Here is a 15,682-nt window from a genome sequence, read left to right on the forward strand (position 1 = left end):
TGTTAGCACTTTGATATTTCCATATATATTTTATGTGTGTGTGTATTTCCTTTATATTCATATTATAGTCTAATAGTATTATTTATTTATTTGTTTAATGTTTAAATTTTATTTTCATAAATCGTGCAAGTCTTATTCTATTAGGAAAAACAATGAAAATGCTATCCGGACCCCCAGACCAACAAAAGGCATGGAGAAGCCCATACCAAAATCTTCAAATTTCGGCCTAGCTTCAATTTTGCTCTTGTGGCGCCCGCCATAGACCCTATGGCGCCCCCCACGACGTCTGGTATATGCGGGGCAAATTCAATTAATTCACCATTTTTGGCCCTTCAAACTTCCAAAACCCATTTTTTCCTCTTCCAAAAACTCCCTTGAACCCCATAAAAGCTCCTACATTTATCATCTTCCCACCATACAATTTACCTTTCCAACTTCCATTTTAATTTTCATCCATCAATATCCATAAAAACCCCACCTTTACCACCATATATATATATATATATATATATATATATATATATATATATATATATATATATATATATATATATATATATATATATATATATATATATATATATATATATATATATATATATATAAACCCATTTTCATCTTCTTCAACACATTCAAAAAGAAAAACAATGGAGTTCAACAGATATATTCTTCGCGAAGGGAAACCTGGGGATAGGCAGAGAAGGATTATTGAAAGGTTGCAAAATCGGGAAATTCTCCCGACGAGGTACGTGGACGATAACTGTCTGTATACTTTGGGTATCTACCACAGTGTTTTTCATTTGTTAGATTTTTTAGGTTTGCACACTATTTTTGTAAACAGAGAGCCTACCTTTGAGCGACTGACAATCGAGTTTTTAAGTTCTTTAATTTATACTGTCAGTCCTAACACTGCTAGTACAGTTGGTACTGTTAAATTTCCAATATTTGTTGTTGAGTATGAGTATAGTACCAACGAACTAGCAGGTCTGTTAGGAATTCCTCATGGGGAAGGTGCTATTTGTGAGGCCCCTTTGGAATCAGACTGGTTAGTCGAGGTGTTTTCCTTCTGGCAGAGATTGTCTAATACTTCAATAAATTCTTTTGAAGGAATTCTTGCCTCGACCATCCATAATCCGGCCATCAGAGTTTTTAGATATCTGTTGGCATGTAATATTTTTGACCGGGAGAATCCATATAAGGTTAATGCTAGGGAGCTTCTATTTTTATAAGGAAGCCTCACAAATAGAAGGATTAATTCAGTCCCGTTTATGATTGCTCATATGGATTTAACTCTTAATAAAGCGAGACCTATTGTTTTTGGAGGACTCATCACGTTTATTGCTCGGGCTCTTAACCTGAACAATGAGATAGCTACCTTAGTTCCCTTAGCTCCTCGCACAATCAACCTTAAATTTCTAAAAGATATGAAATTGTGCCGAGTGAGAAGAGAGGGAGGTTATGTGCTTATGATTCATAGTGTAGCTATCCCATCTGTTGCCTTACCATGCACAAGACGTACTGATGTACGCAATGCAAGGAACTGGACCTATGATTTAGATGCTCCACCTGTTTTAGGTCCACTTCCCCCTAATGTTCCTGATGAGGAGGGACACGACACTGATGAAGAGCTTGATCAGAGAGAGCAATCTCCCGTACCTCATGTGTCCCCCCATCACCCTTCACCACCACACACCGCACCATCTTCTTCTTTTGCAGCTTCTGCTCCTGGATTCTATATTACTGAGGAGATGTGGCGAGACCACATGGCTAGAGAACAAAGGCGTGATGGCCTACTCTCTACCATTCAGCAACAACTGGCGGACAACATGAGCTTCATGCAAGAATCGCAGCGGAGGGCAGATCGATCCTATGCGACTGTTTCACAGACCCTGCTCGCGATCACAAACGTGCAATCCCGTCAGCAGAACTACCACTGTGAGCATTTTGCATTGATAGAGGTCACTCAGGGTTCCATTTTAGGCAACCTTCGAGAGGTGAGGACTGCTCAGGCCGCCTTATCGGCCAGGATGGGACAGATAGACCGTCGTTGAAGCAGATCCCCTCGTCCATCTCAGGATGGCGAAGGGACCAGTGGTCAACAATAGTGTGACAGGTTACCCTCCCTTTATCTTATTTCAAAACATTGGGGACAATGTTCGATTTAAGTGTGGGAGGAGATTTTATCGCTTTCTATTTCCCTTTGTTGTTTTTAGTTAGATTGTTTATTTTTATTGCTTTTTAGTTGTTTACTTTGTTTTATTTTGTTTTTAGTTAGTGTGTTTTAGAAAATACATGTGTCTGACGAGTCACCAGTATAGTGTATCTTTAGTACATCCTCATCTCCCCACTCCTTTAGCCCTACCAAAAAATTTTTTGCAAAAGAAAACGGTGTTGTTCTGAAAGTTTTTGGGTTTTAAGACAGGTTTGAGTTAGGATGTGGTAAATTGGGAGAACTTTTTGAAACATCAGTATCGTTTTAGCACCATAGACTTCATGAATATAGGAATCACTCCCGAAACCTCATATACCATGGCCTTAATTATCATTTCAGTATAGTCCTCAGTAGTTTATTCTAGCAGTCAGCTCCGACCTAAGCATGCTCTACGTAAAGGACCGATGAACATACATGAATGATCCAATGCAATAAATAAAGAAAAAGGCAACTCCGGGATAGGTGACCCTCACAAGGTCATTTAAACCAAAAAGTTGTAAAAATTTGCTGCAAAAGAAAAAGAAAAAAAAACTCACCCACTGTTAGTTGGTTTAGAGGTATCTGGCGTTGAACTCGGTAGGGCGGATTACGATCCGATCCCCCACAACTGCATTTGGGTCAAATAAAAGGGCTTACACATATTTATGTGCCAGAAACCCCATGTTTAGGATCAGAATCACTAACCGATCACTCTACTATGAAACATGTACGGATAACGGGCATAATGTGATTGCGCCTGAATGAAAAGGACCCAAAAAGAGATGAAGAGGTAGGCCTAGGTATTGTGGAATAATATGGGTTGGTTAATATAGGAATGGAGTTTATGCCAGTGTCTGCGGATAAGTGTCATCACGATACCCTTGGTTCACTCAATTAGTACCTATCACTGCATCCCGACTTGAACTTAGAAGCCCTTTTAGCCCGAATCACTCGTCAACACCGGTTTTTCTTCTTTGAGCTTTTAAGTGTTTTGCTTGAGGACAAGCAAGGGTTTAAGTGTGGGAGAATTTGATGACACTGAAATTCACCGTATTTTCAACTCCGATTTCGCATGCATTTTAGTTGTTTTATTTTTATTTTGTTATGTTATTACTATGTTTTTCTTTGTTTTCAGGTTTTCAATCCAATCGGAGCCCCGATCGAGAAAAGGAGCGAAAATGAGCTAAAAAGCCATAAAATCAGCATTTTACACTTGTGGCTCCCACTGTGGCGGGCGCCATGGGTCCAACCATGACGTGTCCCAGTCTCAACCTCTCCTCAACTGCCACGCCTCCCATGATCTCCACTTGGGCGCTGCAATTTCCTCCTGTGGCGGGCGCCACAAGAACAAAATGGTTCCCGCCCATTTTTAAACTTAGGGGCATCCTTGTAATCTCCATGTTTTTTTCTTACCTATAAATAGAGCCTTGATTTCATTTGTTTCATCATCCAAACTTAGTTACAACTAGGCATATATCACTATTGTATAAAAGTGGTAATTGCTTCACATCGGAGTGTTGCCACACTGTGTAATCGAGTCTGTAATCGAGTTTGGAGCACTTTGGAAGGAAGTTTAATCCTGCCGCCATTTTCATTTCTGTTTCGCACTTTATTCGACCCTCCAATTGGAGCAGGTTTTATTGCTTTACCTTTGTCTACTTTATTTTCCCGCACTGCCTTTATTTTGTTTATTTTCCCGCACTGCCTTTATTTTGTTTACTTTCCCGCACTCGCACTTTACTTTGTTTATTTCTCGCACTGTACTACTTTCCTTTATTTCTTGCACCGTACTACTTTTATTTACTTTCCTGCACCCGCACTACTTTAACTTATTTTCCACACTCGCACTACTTTTATTTACTTTCCTGCACCCGCACTACTTTAACTTATTTTCCACACTCGCACTACTTTTATTTACTTTCCTGCACTCGCACTTATTACCTTCTTTTTTAAAGTCTTTTATTTGTCCGTTTTTATTAAAATGCATTTTTACTTTACCATGTCTGGCTAAACATATAAAGGTTAGAATGTAAGGATCGTAATTGAACCGATAATCCGTACAATTGTTCGTAGAAACACTTAAGGGCTATTTTGACTTTCAACTTAAGTTTTCTCGCGCTTAATTTCCGTTGGGTAAGATCGAAAGCCGTCCGACGTCTGTTTAAACTTAGTTGTTTTTAACTATTTCAAATACAGCGAAAGCGCTTTGTTTAGTTCATTAGGAGTTTTTAACTTAAAAAGAAAAGTGATTTTAAAACTATTTTCGGACGCGTTTATAAGTTTAGAGTCTGGTTCGTGAGAACCACTTTTGGTTAAAGAAATCTAGGTCAAAATACTTTTCAACTTAGTCAAGACACTATATTTCTTAAAAATAGGTTTACTACTCTAACGCAATGCGCTCCTTTTTATAAGTGACAATAAGAGGGTTTGATTAGGGAGTACAACTTGGTTCTGAATACGCAAAAGCGACAGTTCCCGTTAAATTGGTTCTTTTCAAAGTAGGAAACACTGCCCATAAGTAATTCTATTAGCAAGTATTGGATTATTAATTGATTATGTGAATTACATTCGAACCTGTCTTTATTAATTGAATTTAATTTAATACTTTATTTTTCATTGTGCACTCTTAAAAACCCTGTTTCGATTACCTTAGATAAACACCGTAACAATAGATAACGATAGATTGACATTTGGTCTTTGTGGATTCGACAATCTTTTATATTACTCTGACGCGTTCGTATACTTGCGAAAAACACGCATCATGGCCCGTGGATGATAATTGGAGATTTAAATGAAATTACCCACCCCTATGAGCAAAAATGAGGCTCCTTAAATAGAGCTAAAGCTGATGTGGTGATTAACACTAGTTGTAATGACCACTTGATCTACTTTCACCCGATCTAGAAATTATATCAGGCTTAAAAGAGTTGCGAAGAAGCTTGATCGGGGTATTGCAAATTTTCCTTGGCGCCTATCCTTTTCGGAGGCTTACATCGAAGTGCTTTGTAGGATTTATTTGGATCATAATCCCCTTATGTTGAGATATGGGGTATTTCCTTCCTTTAATGGTTCGAAACCTTTTCACTACGAATCTGCTTGGATTACGCATACAAACTACCAACATGTGGTTTAGACTTCCTGGTAGAAAAGAGTTCCTTGCCCAATAGCATGTCTAAACTAGATAAAAGAGAAGTATCTTATTTTTAATTTTGAGGGGTTTGGTAACATTAAGAAGAAAAATTAGATTTTAGAGATAAAAATTAAAGGCATTCATCTATCCTTGGAGATAATAGATTTTACCAGACTTGTTTATTTGGAGCAAGAGTTACAACAAAAATATGAGAAAAAATTCAACAAGAACTGCATGGGTACCATAAATAAAGAGATAATTGTATCAAGTTGGGGGATATGAATACTAAAGATTTTCATGCGCAAACTATAATAAGGAGAAAACATAACAGGATTCATGGACTCCATCTTCCGAATGCTATCTAGTGCACTGATGATGAAATTATGAAGGAGGAGGCACAAATGTTTTTTTAAAAAGCTCATTTGCTCTACTAATCATGTAACTCCTTAAATTAGGGAGAACTTCTTGAAGAAGGCTTACGATCATGTTAGTTGGGATTTTCTGAGATCTTGACTTCAACAATTTGGGTTCACTCATATAATATTTTTGCTTATCATGCACTGTGTTTCATCCTCTTCCCTGTCTCTTATTTGGAGTGGTCAGAGGTTGTCGTCTTTCTCTTCAACCAGAGGCCTTCGCCTAGGGGACCTCCTTTCCCCTTATCTTATTGTTATGTGAATTGAATTTTTCGGATTTTTCTGGTAAGTTTGATCTTAAGGTGAATGTAAACAAATCTAGAGCATTCTTATCCACTGCCACTAGAAGAAGTAAGATTGATTTGGTTGTCTCTATCACGGGTATTAGACACATTAGATCTCTAGAAAAGTACATGGGGTTCCCTATGATCCCTTTACTATGAAATTTGGTAAACAACCGCTAGTGTCTTATTGAAGGTAACTTTCACGATCGACCAGAGAATCCTAGGACATAGTGGTAAAATCTTTTATTTAAAGTTTTAGTAGAAAAGTAAAGGATTTCGACGAAATCGTCGAGAAAGGTAATGTGAAAGGTAATTTCGACAATGTTAAAAGGCTAGAAATTTGTAAATCAAGTGTAAAGTGACAATGAAATTAAAATAAAAATGAAAGCAGATCGGCAAAGAACATAAAATGAAATAAAAAGCTTTGCATTTGAATGGAAATGATGTTTCAAGATTTATACATTTTCTCAATGAAACTCATTTCTCTCTAATGCTGGGTTCTTTGAGTCTTTTTGAGTTTTTCTATAGTAAAATCAAATGAAAACACTGAATTCTAACACTAGAACTCCTGTTTATACAAGTGTAAAATAAATGTTCCATAACGTTTGTCTCCTCAGCCTTCACCACATAGATTCTTATCTTGCTTCTGAATGCTTTCCACATGTTCCTTGGGATAAGATTGGTAAGTAGTTATTCATTTTGAACAAAATGCTTCTTCACGCCCAAATAACTGTTGATCGACGTGTCTTACTGATGTAAAAAAAATGAGCAACCATGTCGTCGAAATGCAAGAGGAAATACTCCTTTTTCCTGAAAAATACTAAGTATCATTTTTACCTTTAATCTTGAGACTTCGACTTCTGCAAGATAACATGTCAACAAACATCACTTAAAACCTCAATTTTCCAAGTCCTCATATTATGCTAATATTTTTGCCCTTGTCGAAAATAAGCTAATAGATCCACACGAGGCTTAGTTAACGAGACTTTGAACTTTTGGTTGACAAGATCCATTAAGGGCTTGATTCTTAGAAGTCAAGCTTTTAAGAAAATAATTTAGAGTAACTTTGGCTAAGTTTGTTTTGGTGTCGATCCCCACTTACTACAAGCAATTGTCCTGATTGCCCCCAAACTGTCTACGACCTCATTGATAAATCCACCATGAATTTCATAGGGAAAGAGACTTCTATAAGGGTATCATCTTATGGGATGGGATAAAATAACTAAGCTGAAGAAGGATGATTGTTTGGGTATTCGCATGGCTAGGGAATCAAATACACCTATGTTGGGGAAATTGGTTTGGGATATTCATAATAACTCTGAGAAGCTTTGGGTTAAGTTGTTGAGGTATAAATATTTTAGGGGTGCTCAATTCCTGGAAGTTCCAAAGAAGCAATGGTCAGTTATTTGGAATTCTATTATGAAATCATAAGCAATGTTGAGAGATGGTTTTGAGTTTCGGCTAGGTAACAATTCCTCATCTCTTTCATATGTACCTTGGTCTAGTTTTGGCAAGTTGAGTAATTAGGTTTGGTACGTGGACATCCATGATATCTAAAAGACATAGTTGATATTGTTCAAAATAATAAATGATATTTTTCTTAGCTATACATATAACTTCCTCATAATGTCATCCAATCCATACCTATTATCCCAATTTTCCTTAATGAAAATGTCCATAATGGCTTCTCTTGGAAAAGTAGCTCAGATAATACTTATTCGGCTAAGGTTGGTTATCTTTGGTTAACAAGTTTGATGCCTATTGGGGAAGGATGCAATGTCTATTCCTCTTGGAATTGGATCTGGCGTCTACAGACGGAAGAAAAAATTAAGTTTTATGTATGGGCTACCTGTCATGAATTGTTATCAACTAGACAGATCGTGCACAAAAGAAGGATGCTTTAGATGGTTAATTGTCCAAGATGTAATAATATAAATGAGACTATTTTGCACTGCATCTGAGATTGTATTTTTGCTAGACAGGTTTAGCTTTACGTTGGTTTTGATGGCATAAATTTTTTCGTCTGTAACAACTTGGTTGAGTGGCTCCGAACGAGAATTGAGTCTAACATGTTTCATATGTTCTTGGCTACTTGTTGGTGGCTTTGGAGGGAAAGGAACTAATTTTGTATGGAGAATGAGAATGTCTCTTTTTTGTCGTCTTAAGCTTCATATTTTCAAGTTTGCGAAGGCTTTACTAGACGAATTTGCCTCTCGAGTGGTTGTAGTAGCGAATAGCAGATGTATTCATCTGCATGTAGTATCGGGGGAAATTATGGTTCTAAATGTATATGGAAATATTTTGGGAACCCCAGTCCATATGGATTTGGGGATGTGATTAGGCAACCAAATGGTTCTTGGTTAACTGGTTTTGTCGGTAATGTTGGTGTTTCTACAATCTTTGATGTATAACTCCTTGCTTTATACCATGGACTCACAATAGCATGTGATAATAAAGGGATCAAAGATTTTGTTTGTTATTCCAATTATACTCCATTTAGTGAAGGCGGAAGTTAATCCTTGGCATCATTTTGCATATATCTATTCAAACATTAAGGAGTTGTTGAGGAGAGACTGACGAGTCCTACTTACGTATTCTTAGAGAGAAGCAAATGTTACAGCTGATTGTTTGGCCAAAATTGAGACTATTGGGTCGGTTCCTGCAATTTTCTATTCCACCTAATGAGTTATTTCATATTTTGCAAGCAGATGCAGATAGAGTGTTAGTTGAGAGATGCTAGTCCTCAATTTTTTTTATACTAACTTTCTTTTAGTTATTTTTTCCTTTTCTTTTCTCTTATCCTACCAAAACAAAAGTACGAACTAATTAAAGATTAAAATTATTTTTATTTTTTAAGAAACTAAATTGAATCTAACAATTTTTTTAAAAGAATAAAATTAATTTTCACTTTTCATTCTATATGTATCTATATGAATCGAACTAAGTGCTCTAAAATTTACAACACTTACATTATATCTGTACTAGAGATGTAAAATATAACTTATAAAAACATGGTTGATAATTAAAAAGTTAACGTGTAAATTAAGGTAGGATGAAATCTTTATTCATAACTTAATTGATAAGCGTATACTTTTTGCTTTTAAGGTAATCTCACGCTAACTAGTTTAGCTTAACTCACTTTGTTAGAAAATGAGAAAAGAAAATAGAATTCAGTTTACCTCGAAGACATTGGCAAGCTAGATAGATACGTTACTTGTGTATATAAATACTATAATTTAAACTTTCCAATAACGCTTAGTTCTTGTACTTATTATGTCATTGCCAATTGCGTCTGTAGATTGATGCAAATTAAGATAAGTTTATACAATTAAAATGGTATTTGATTTTGAATGCCGGCGCAAAAGTTGTTTAATAAAAATAAAATAGTTGACAAAACACCCACTGAGATTAAAAAAACCAAAATAGAGGTAGAATAGGATAGGGGTGACTTGTTGTAAGAACAAGAATGGATGGCACGAATAGGAGTAACATGTTTGCGGAATGAATATAGATACACTCTAAACAAAAGAAACATTAAAACCAAGTTAGATGAGTAGTAGGGCCACCAACATTGTTTTTAAGGTAGAATTTATGGTTAGTTTGGTTTCGAATCGCGAAAAGGGAGAGAGGAGATGAAAGAATATTTTTAACTAATATAATTGGTTAAAATTTTAAAAATACAGAAGAGGGGAGAAGAGAGCAAAGTTTATCTAAAATACATTTTTTATTCTTCAAATAGATATAATAAATTCATCTATAAATTATTATATTTATTAAAATATACTTAATTTTATTGTAGTATTTTAAATTATTTATTTTATTTTATACTATTACTTCTTTTTTTTGAAATTTTTTATATTGACTCTATCAATTTATTATAATTGTTCTACATCTTTAAATTATTTTTATGTTTAATATAAATTATAACCAATGTATTCTTTTTATTTTTTATAATGTTTTATTATTATATTTATTTATGTTCATTTTTTAAGTTTATTATTGTTCTTGTTAAAAAATACTAAAAGGTTGACTTCTCCATTATATTAGAAAAACGCCTCCCTTTTTTATCTAGGAATCTTCTATTTATATGGCTGGACTCATCCATCATCCCTTCATGTCTGTCTTCTCATATCCTTCATAAAGATAACCTTAGGTAACGTCCTCCACCTCTATAATTGCTAAATAACGCCTTCCCATCAGTGTCTGTAACTCTCGTGTCATTATGGGTCATTCTGTAATCGTCTCCCGTGAGTCTTCACATGGTACCCTAACATTGACATTGGGTCTGATTTATGTGTATGAGTAGGATCATCCGACCTACTTACTTCTTACTACTCGATGTCAAGGAACTCCCGAATGTACTCATTCCTTTCATTATTGGGTCCTTATGACCTTTCATCTTTCAAAATCGTTATCAAAGGGTGACCCTTCTGTTGAGCTGCGAAAAATACCTAAGTGCATCGCATGCTCGAAGATACAACAGAGTCACCATCGAACTTTATTTATTCCCGAAGGAAAGAGAAAATATCGATAAAACCCAAGGGAAGAGAAAAGGGTAAGGAAGTCGATTATGCAAGGGGAATATATTAGCACCCGTCACATCCGTTGTACTCAACAGAAACCATTTTGATTGTTCTTTGCTCGAATGGGTGTTACTATATGAAGATTACTTGCAATTTTCAAGGAACATACAAAGTTATATTTGCACATATTAAATAATAGTAGCAATTTGATTGACCACCAAAAATCTCTTTTATTCATAAAATTTGGAAGGATTACACTGAATACAATTTCAGAAACCAAAGTATAAGTACAAGAGAAAAGGAAACTAATCATGATAAGTATCCCCTAGCAACGGTATCAGATGATCTGGCTGCAGGCGCATACTTCCTTTGAATGCGTCGAATCTCTGACTCAAAGGATATATTCATCTGAGCCTTCTCGAAGACTTACTGATCAACAATCTTCTTCCAAGCATGGAATGCTGAGGCATACTAGAGGAAGGTAGACCCTCTGGTTCTCTCTGTCTCTTTATTGCTTGGTCTTCAAGAAGTTCAATAAGCGCATCTTTGTATTTAGACTCAAGCTACAACTCCTCATGCTTTCGGCTTAAAGCATGGAACCTCTCTTCCCACATATCTCTTTCCTGCTTCATCTTGGCGACTGCGTCTTCCAACTCCTCTACGTCTTTGATAGGGAGAGTTGATGGCTCAACCACAACCATAGACATAAGTCTCTCACAAGCATACAACATCTTCAACTCTAAAGCTCTCTTCTTCACCCAAGTAGTGTAAGCTTCCAAAACTACCAGTTGCACGAACCAAGCTCGGATCTTCCTTTCATATGCACATTATGCCAAGCATGTATCATCTTCTGCTTCAAATATTAGGGATCTTTACCCTTTTGATAGAAAAGACCTTCTAACTAAGTGTTATTAGGGTTATCTCTCAAGGGGAACCCAAGTTGACGATGAGCCAAAGCAGGGTTGTAGTTGATTCCTCCTTGTGTACCCATGAGAGGCAAATTAGAGAATTCACCACAACTGTCAATAATATCCAAGCTACTCATCATAGAATCATACCAAACAATATCATCATTAGTGAGAGACATGAGTCTCTGAGACCAACATAAACATTGCTTGTTCTCCACAAAAGCAACCGTCTGAGGCAAGTGCAAAATAAACCACTTGTACAAAAGAGAAACACAATACACAATAGTTCCACCACCTTTAGAATTACTCAAATGTAAAGAGAAGTACATATCACCCAACAAAGTTGGAACAGGATTCCCAATCAAGAAGATTCTAATGGCGTTAACATCAACAAAATCGTCAATGTTAGGGAACAAAGCCAACCCATAGATATGAAACACAAAGATGGCTTCAAAAGCATCCACACTACTGGCTTGAGCAAATGCATTAGCTTTCCCAATAAGGAACTCAGAAGTCAACCCTAACATTCCTCCTTTCTTCATCGAATGAGCCTTCATCTCAGACTTCTTCAGATGAAGAGCTTCAGCTATAAGATGAGATCTGGGAATCTCCTCCAATCCACTAAAAGGAACCTTGTCAGAAATAGGTATTCCCAAGAGGCGGGCATACTCCTCTAACGTAGGCATAAGTTGATAATCAGGAAAAGTGAAGCAACAGTAGAGAGGGTCATAAAATTGAACCAACACACTCAAGAGTCCTTCAACCACATCAGCAAATAACACAGATAGAAGCTTCCCATGATGTTGCTTGAAGTCCAAGAGATCTAATACGAAAGATGATAACTTCCTTAACTCTTTCAAGTCGGGACATCTGAAACTGTACTTCTTAGTGTTCCTTCGTCCATAATCCATGGTTTGAAAATATTAGCAAATAAAACCTCAGTTCCTTGAAGTTATTTTTCGTGTGATGAATGTCATGATATGCATGAATGCATGAATGCAACAATCATAAGTAAGGGATCACACACAAGGCAAACAAAGGTCAAGGGATGAATCAAGCCACTGTCAAGATCAATCATCCATTTTGGTGGATTATGGTTTTCACCTTACCAACACCCAAGTTCCATTGATATTGACAATACTTGATTGGATCAACCAAGAATAAAAGGGTTTGTTGTGAGTCACAAGCATGGAGTAAGGTTAAGAACCATCCCAAAGGAGTGTACTAAGGATAAAACCTGTAGATCATGTTCTAAGAAGTTCCCAGAGTCTTAATTCCATCTATCAGATATTATAGGTTAGGATGACTGACTCATCAATCCATAATATTCTCAAGAGAAACTCGTCTAAGTGTAGTATCGCGTAACAACTGTTATCAAGTCTACACTTGAACAGTCTTTGCACTACGTCCTAAATAGGCCAAGTTAGGTTAAATGTTCTTCGGTCCTCAGCTTCTCGGACCCCAAATCAGAGAAAGTAATGCCTAACCACAAATAACTTATGTGACATCAATAGCTCCAAATAGGTCTCCACTGAGTAGATGGGTCTCAAGCCAACTTGTTAAGGACTACTCCACACAAGTCGAACATGACTATACCATCCTCTTATCTTAATTGCGCTTAAGTTCGGGTTAGAACTTATCTCACCACTCAGAGATCACCAAGCACAACAAGCAGATTATATCACACAAACAAATACACAAACATCAAATATAAAATTATATACACATAAAAAAGTAGTCTAAGCCCACTGAGGACTACTCCCCAGCAGAGTCGCCACTTAATTTCTGTAGCGGTAAATCCGTGACCATTAAGCTATGGATAAACTTAACGTCAATAAAACTAGAGTCGCCACCGTGCTTTTATTGTTTCCAAAGGAAAAGGGAAAAGTACGAACAAATCTCAAAGATAAGAAGTTTTCAAATTAAAACTAATAAAATGCCAGAGATTATAGGTATGTGGGGTTGGTTATACAGAGGGAAGGTGTTAGCACCCAAAGTGTCCTAGGTACTCCTAGAGAGCCCTTTTTTATGTGTGTATGTGTTTTTGGTATAAAAGATATTTGAAACAAATAGAGTGTGGGGATGAGAAAAAAAATTCATTGATTATATTTTTGTGTTTGACAAGACCTTCAGACTTGTGCCTACGTACCAACATAAAAATGAGTGATTAAAACCTCGTAGTTCGTGGTAACAATTTCAAAGTGAGTGGATTAATTTTAGCAAAAGGTTAAGTTTAAAAGAGGCACAAAGGGCCCAAAAGTTTGAATGAGTGTTAGTTCTTTTTGTCTTTTGAAATTTTAAGTCAATATGATTAGATTCATTTACAAGTTTGATTGAGAAAAGAGTTTAAAAATGCATTAGCATAAGGCCAAAGTTTCTAATTTGCAATAAGGTCCAAGTTTAGAAATCACAAGAAAAGAAAATTTTGAAAAGGGGGAGAGATTTGAAATTTAAAAGTTAAGAGTTGGAAAGATCTGACTAATGGGATGCAATCCAACAGACAAGAATGTCATATAGAAATCCACTTTCCCTTTGGACTTTAAATCAGGCAATATCAATAAGCAATTAGAAAAATGAAGAGCAAGGCATCAAATAAAGATAGCCACATTCAAGCAAGCAACTTCATAGTTTTCTTCTTCTTCTCATGTATCAGATGACATACTCCTTGATTGGCTCAGAATAAGGCATTAGACACAGGCTCAAAGTAACTATTGTATCAAGACCATGTAGCAGATGAATTCATGTGGATCCTAATACTTGCACCAGATGAAATCTCAAATCACAATAACTTGGTTTCAGAAATGTTGGCATTGGCCAAGTCCTTTTGCATAGGGAATGTTGCCTAGTTCTAACTCCAAGAGTTTAAATCAAATCCAACAGTCCACACAAACATTTTTTTAGGATTTTTGTTGTTTATTAAGTATTTTAAGGTCCTAAGACCATAAATACAAGCAAAATACACAAGCAAATATATACAATCACAATATATGACTCAAATGAGCAAAGTGAAAATGACATAAACATAAACAAGTTAAATGATATATGAATAACAAATGAAATGGTAAATGGCTTGAATTTAAACTGCATAAAGTAAATGACTTGAAATTAAAAGCAAGAATAATAAAAGTTAGTCACATGTTAGTTGATTAGATGTTAGTGGTGTTTTTTTTTCCAGTTGATTAAGTTATTCTTTAGAGAACACTCAACCCTCTATTCACAAGCATGGATCCTTGAACCAAGACATCTTCCAAAGGAAGGAAAAAAGGCCAAGTTTCCACACAATACCATGAAAAGGGGGGAGACTTACAATCTCACTTACTAGAATGATATGTCTTTGGGTCAAAATTTAGAACTATATTAAGCAATCGTAATTGGACTTATGTAGAAGTCACAACTATCTGAGGTCGGGCAATACAAATTTTGGTGTTAATGCATGTTAAAGATATGGTACAATGAACCATACTCCTAAAACATACCACACACAAAAAGAAAAGGATCAAAGGATGGTCCTATATCATCCATACTTGTATTGGTTCATCTAACACAAAGTTATTGATTAACCAATTAGCCTTAGGATATTGAGACTTCATTGGTCAATGAAAGGGATGGGAAAGAATGGGATTGAAGATGAAGAGGGAGGGAAAATGAGACAAACACAAATTGGTCATGGGAGGTCTTTTATCAAATTAAAATCATTCATTCACTTTGAGAGATGAAATGTACATTTCATCAATCCCCTAAATCCAATGATTTTAATCTAACAAAAGTCAAATCAACCTTGACCAATGCCCAAACACATAGTCAAACTTCACAAGTCAACAAAAATAGCTCAACATAATTTCTACACAATTAATCAATTAAAAATCAAATTAAAATGCATTTAAATTGAATTATGTTTCGTCAAAAACCTAAAACATCTTCAAAACACCAAATAAATGGCCAAGAGATTTATCCTAGGTCAAACAAGGTCAAAGGACCTTAGACAAAACATTTCATAATTTTTGAAAAGTCAAAAGTATTTTTAAACAATTAAAAATATGCACAAAAAAATAAATAAATCATGAAAAATATCAAAATTAATCCAAAAAATAATTCTAATTCAGAAAATGAAAGAGAAAATTATTTGAATTTTTTTAGTGAAAGTCCCATATTTTTTGGATTAAAAATGAAATTAATATGAATTAATCAAAATAAAAGGATTAAATGGAAAAATCAAATAATTAAAAAATA

Source organism: Lathyrus oleraceus, chromosome 5 (genome assembly GCF_024323335.1).
Source record: "Lathyrus oleraceus cultivar Zhongwan6 chromosome 5, CAAS_Psat_ZW6_1.0, whole genome shotgun sequence".
NCBI classification, from domain to species: Eukaryota; Viridiplantae; Streptophyta; class Magnoliopsida; order Fabales; family Fabaceae; genus Lathyrus; species Lathyrus oleraceus.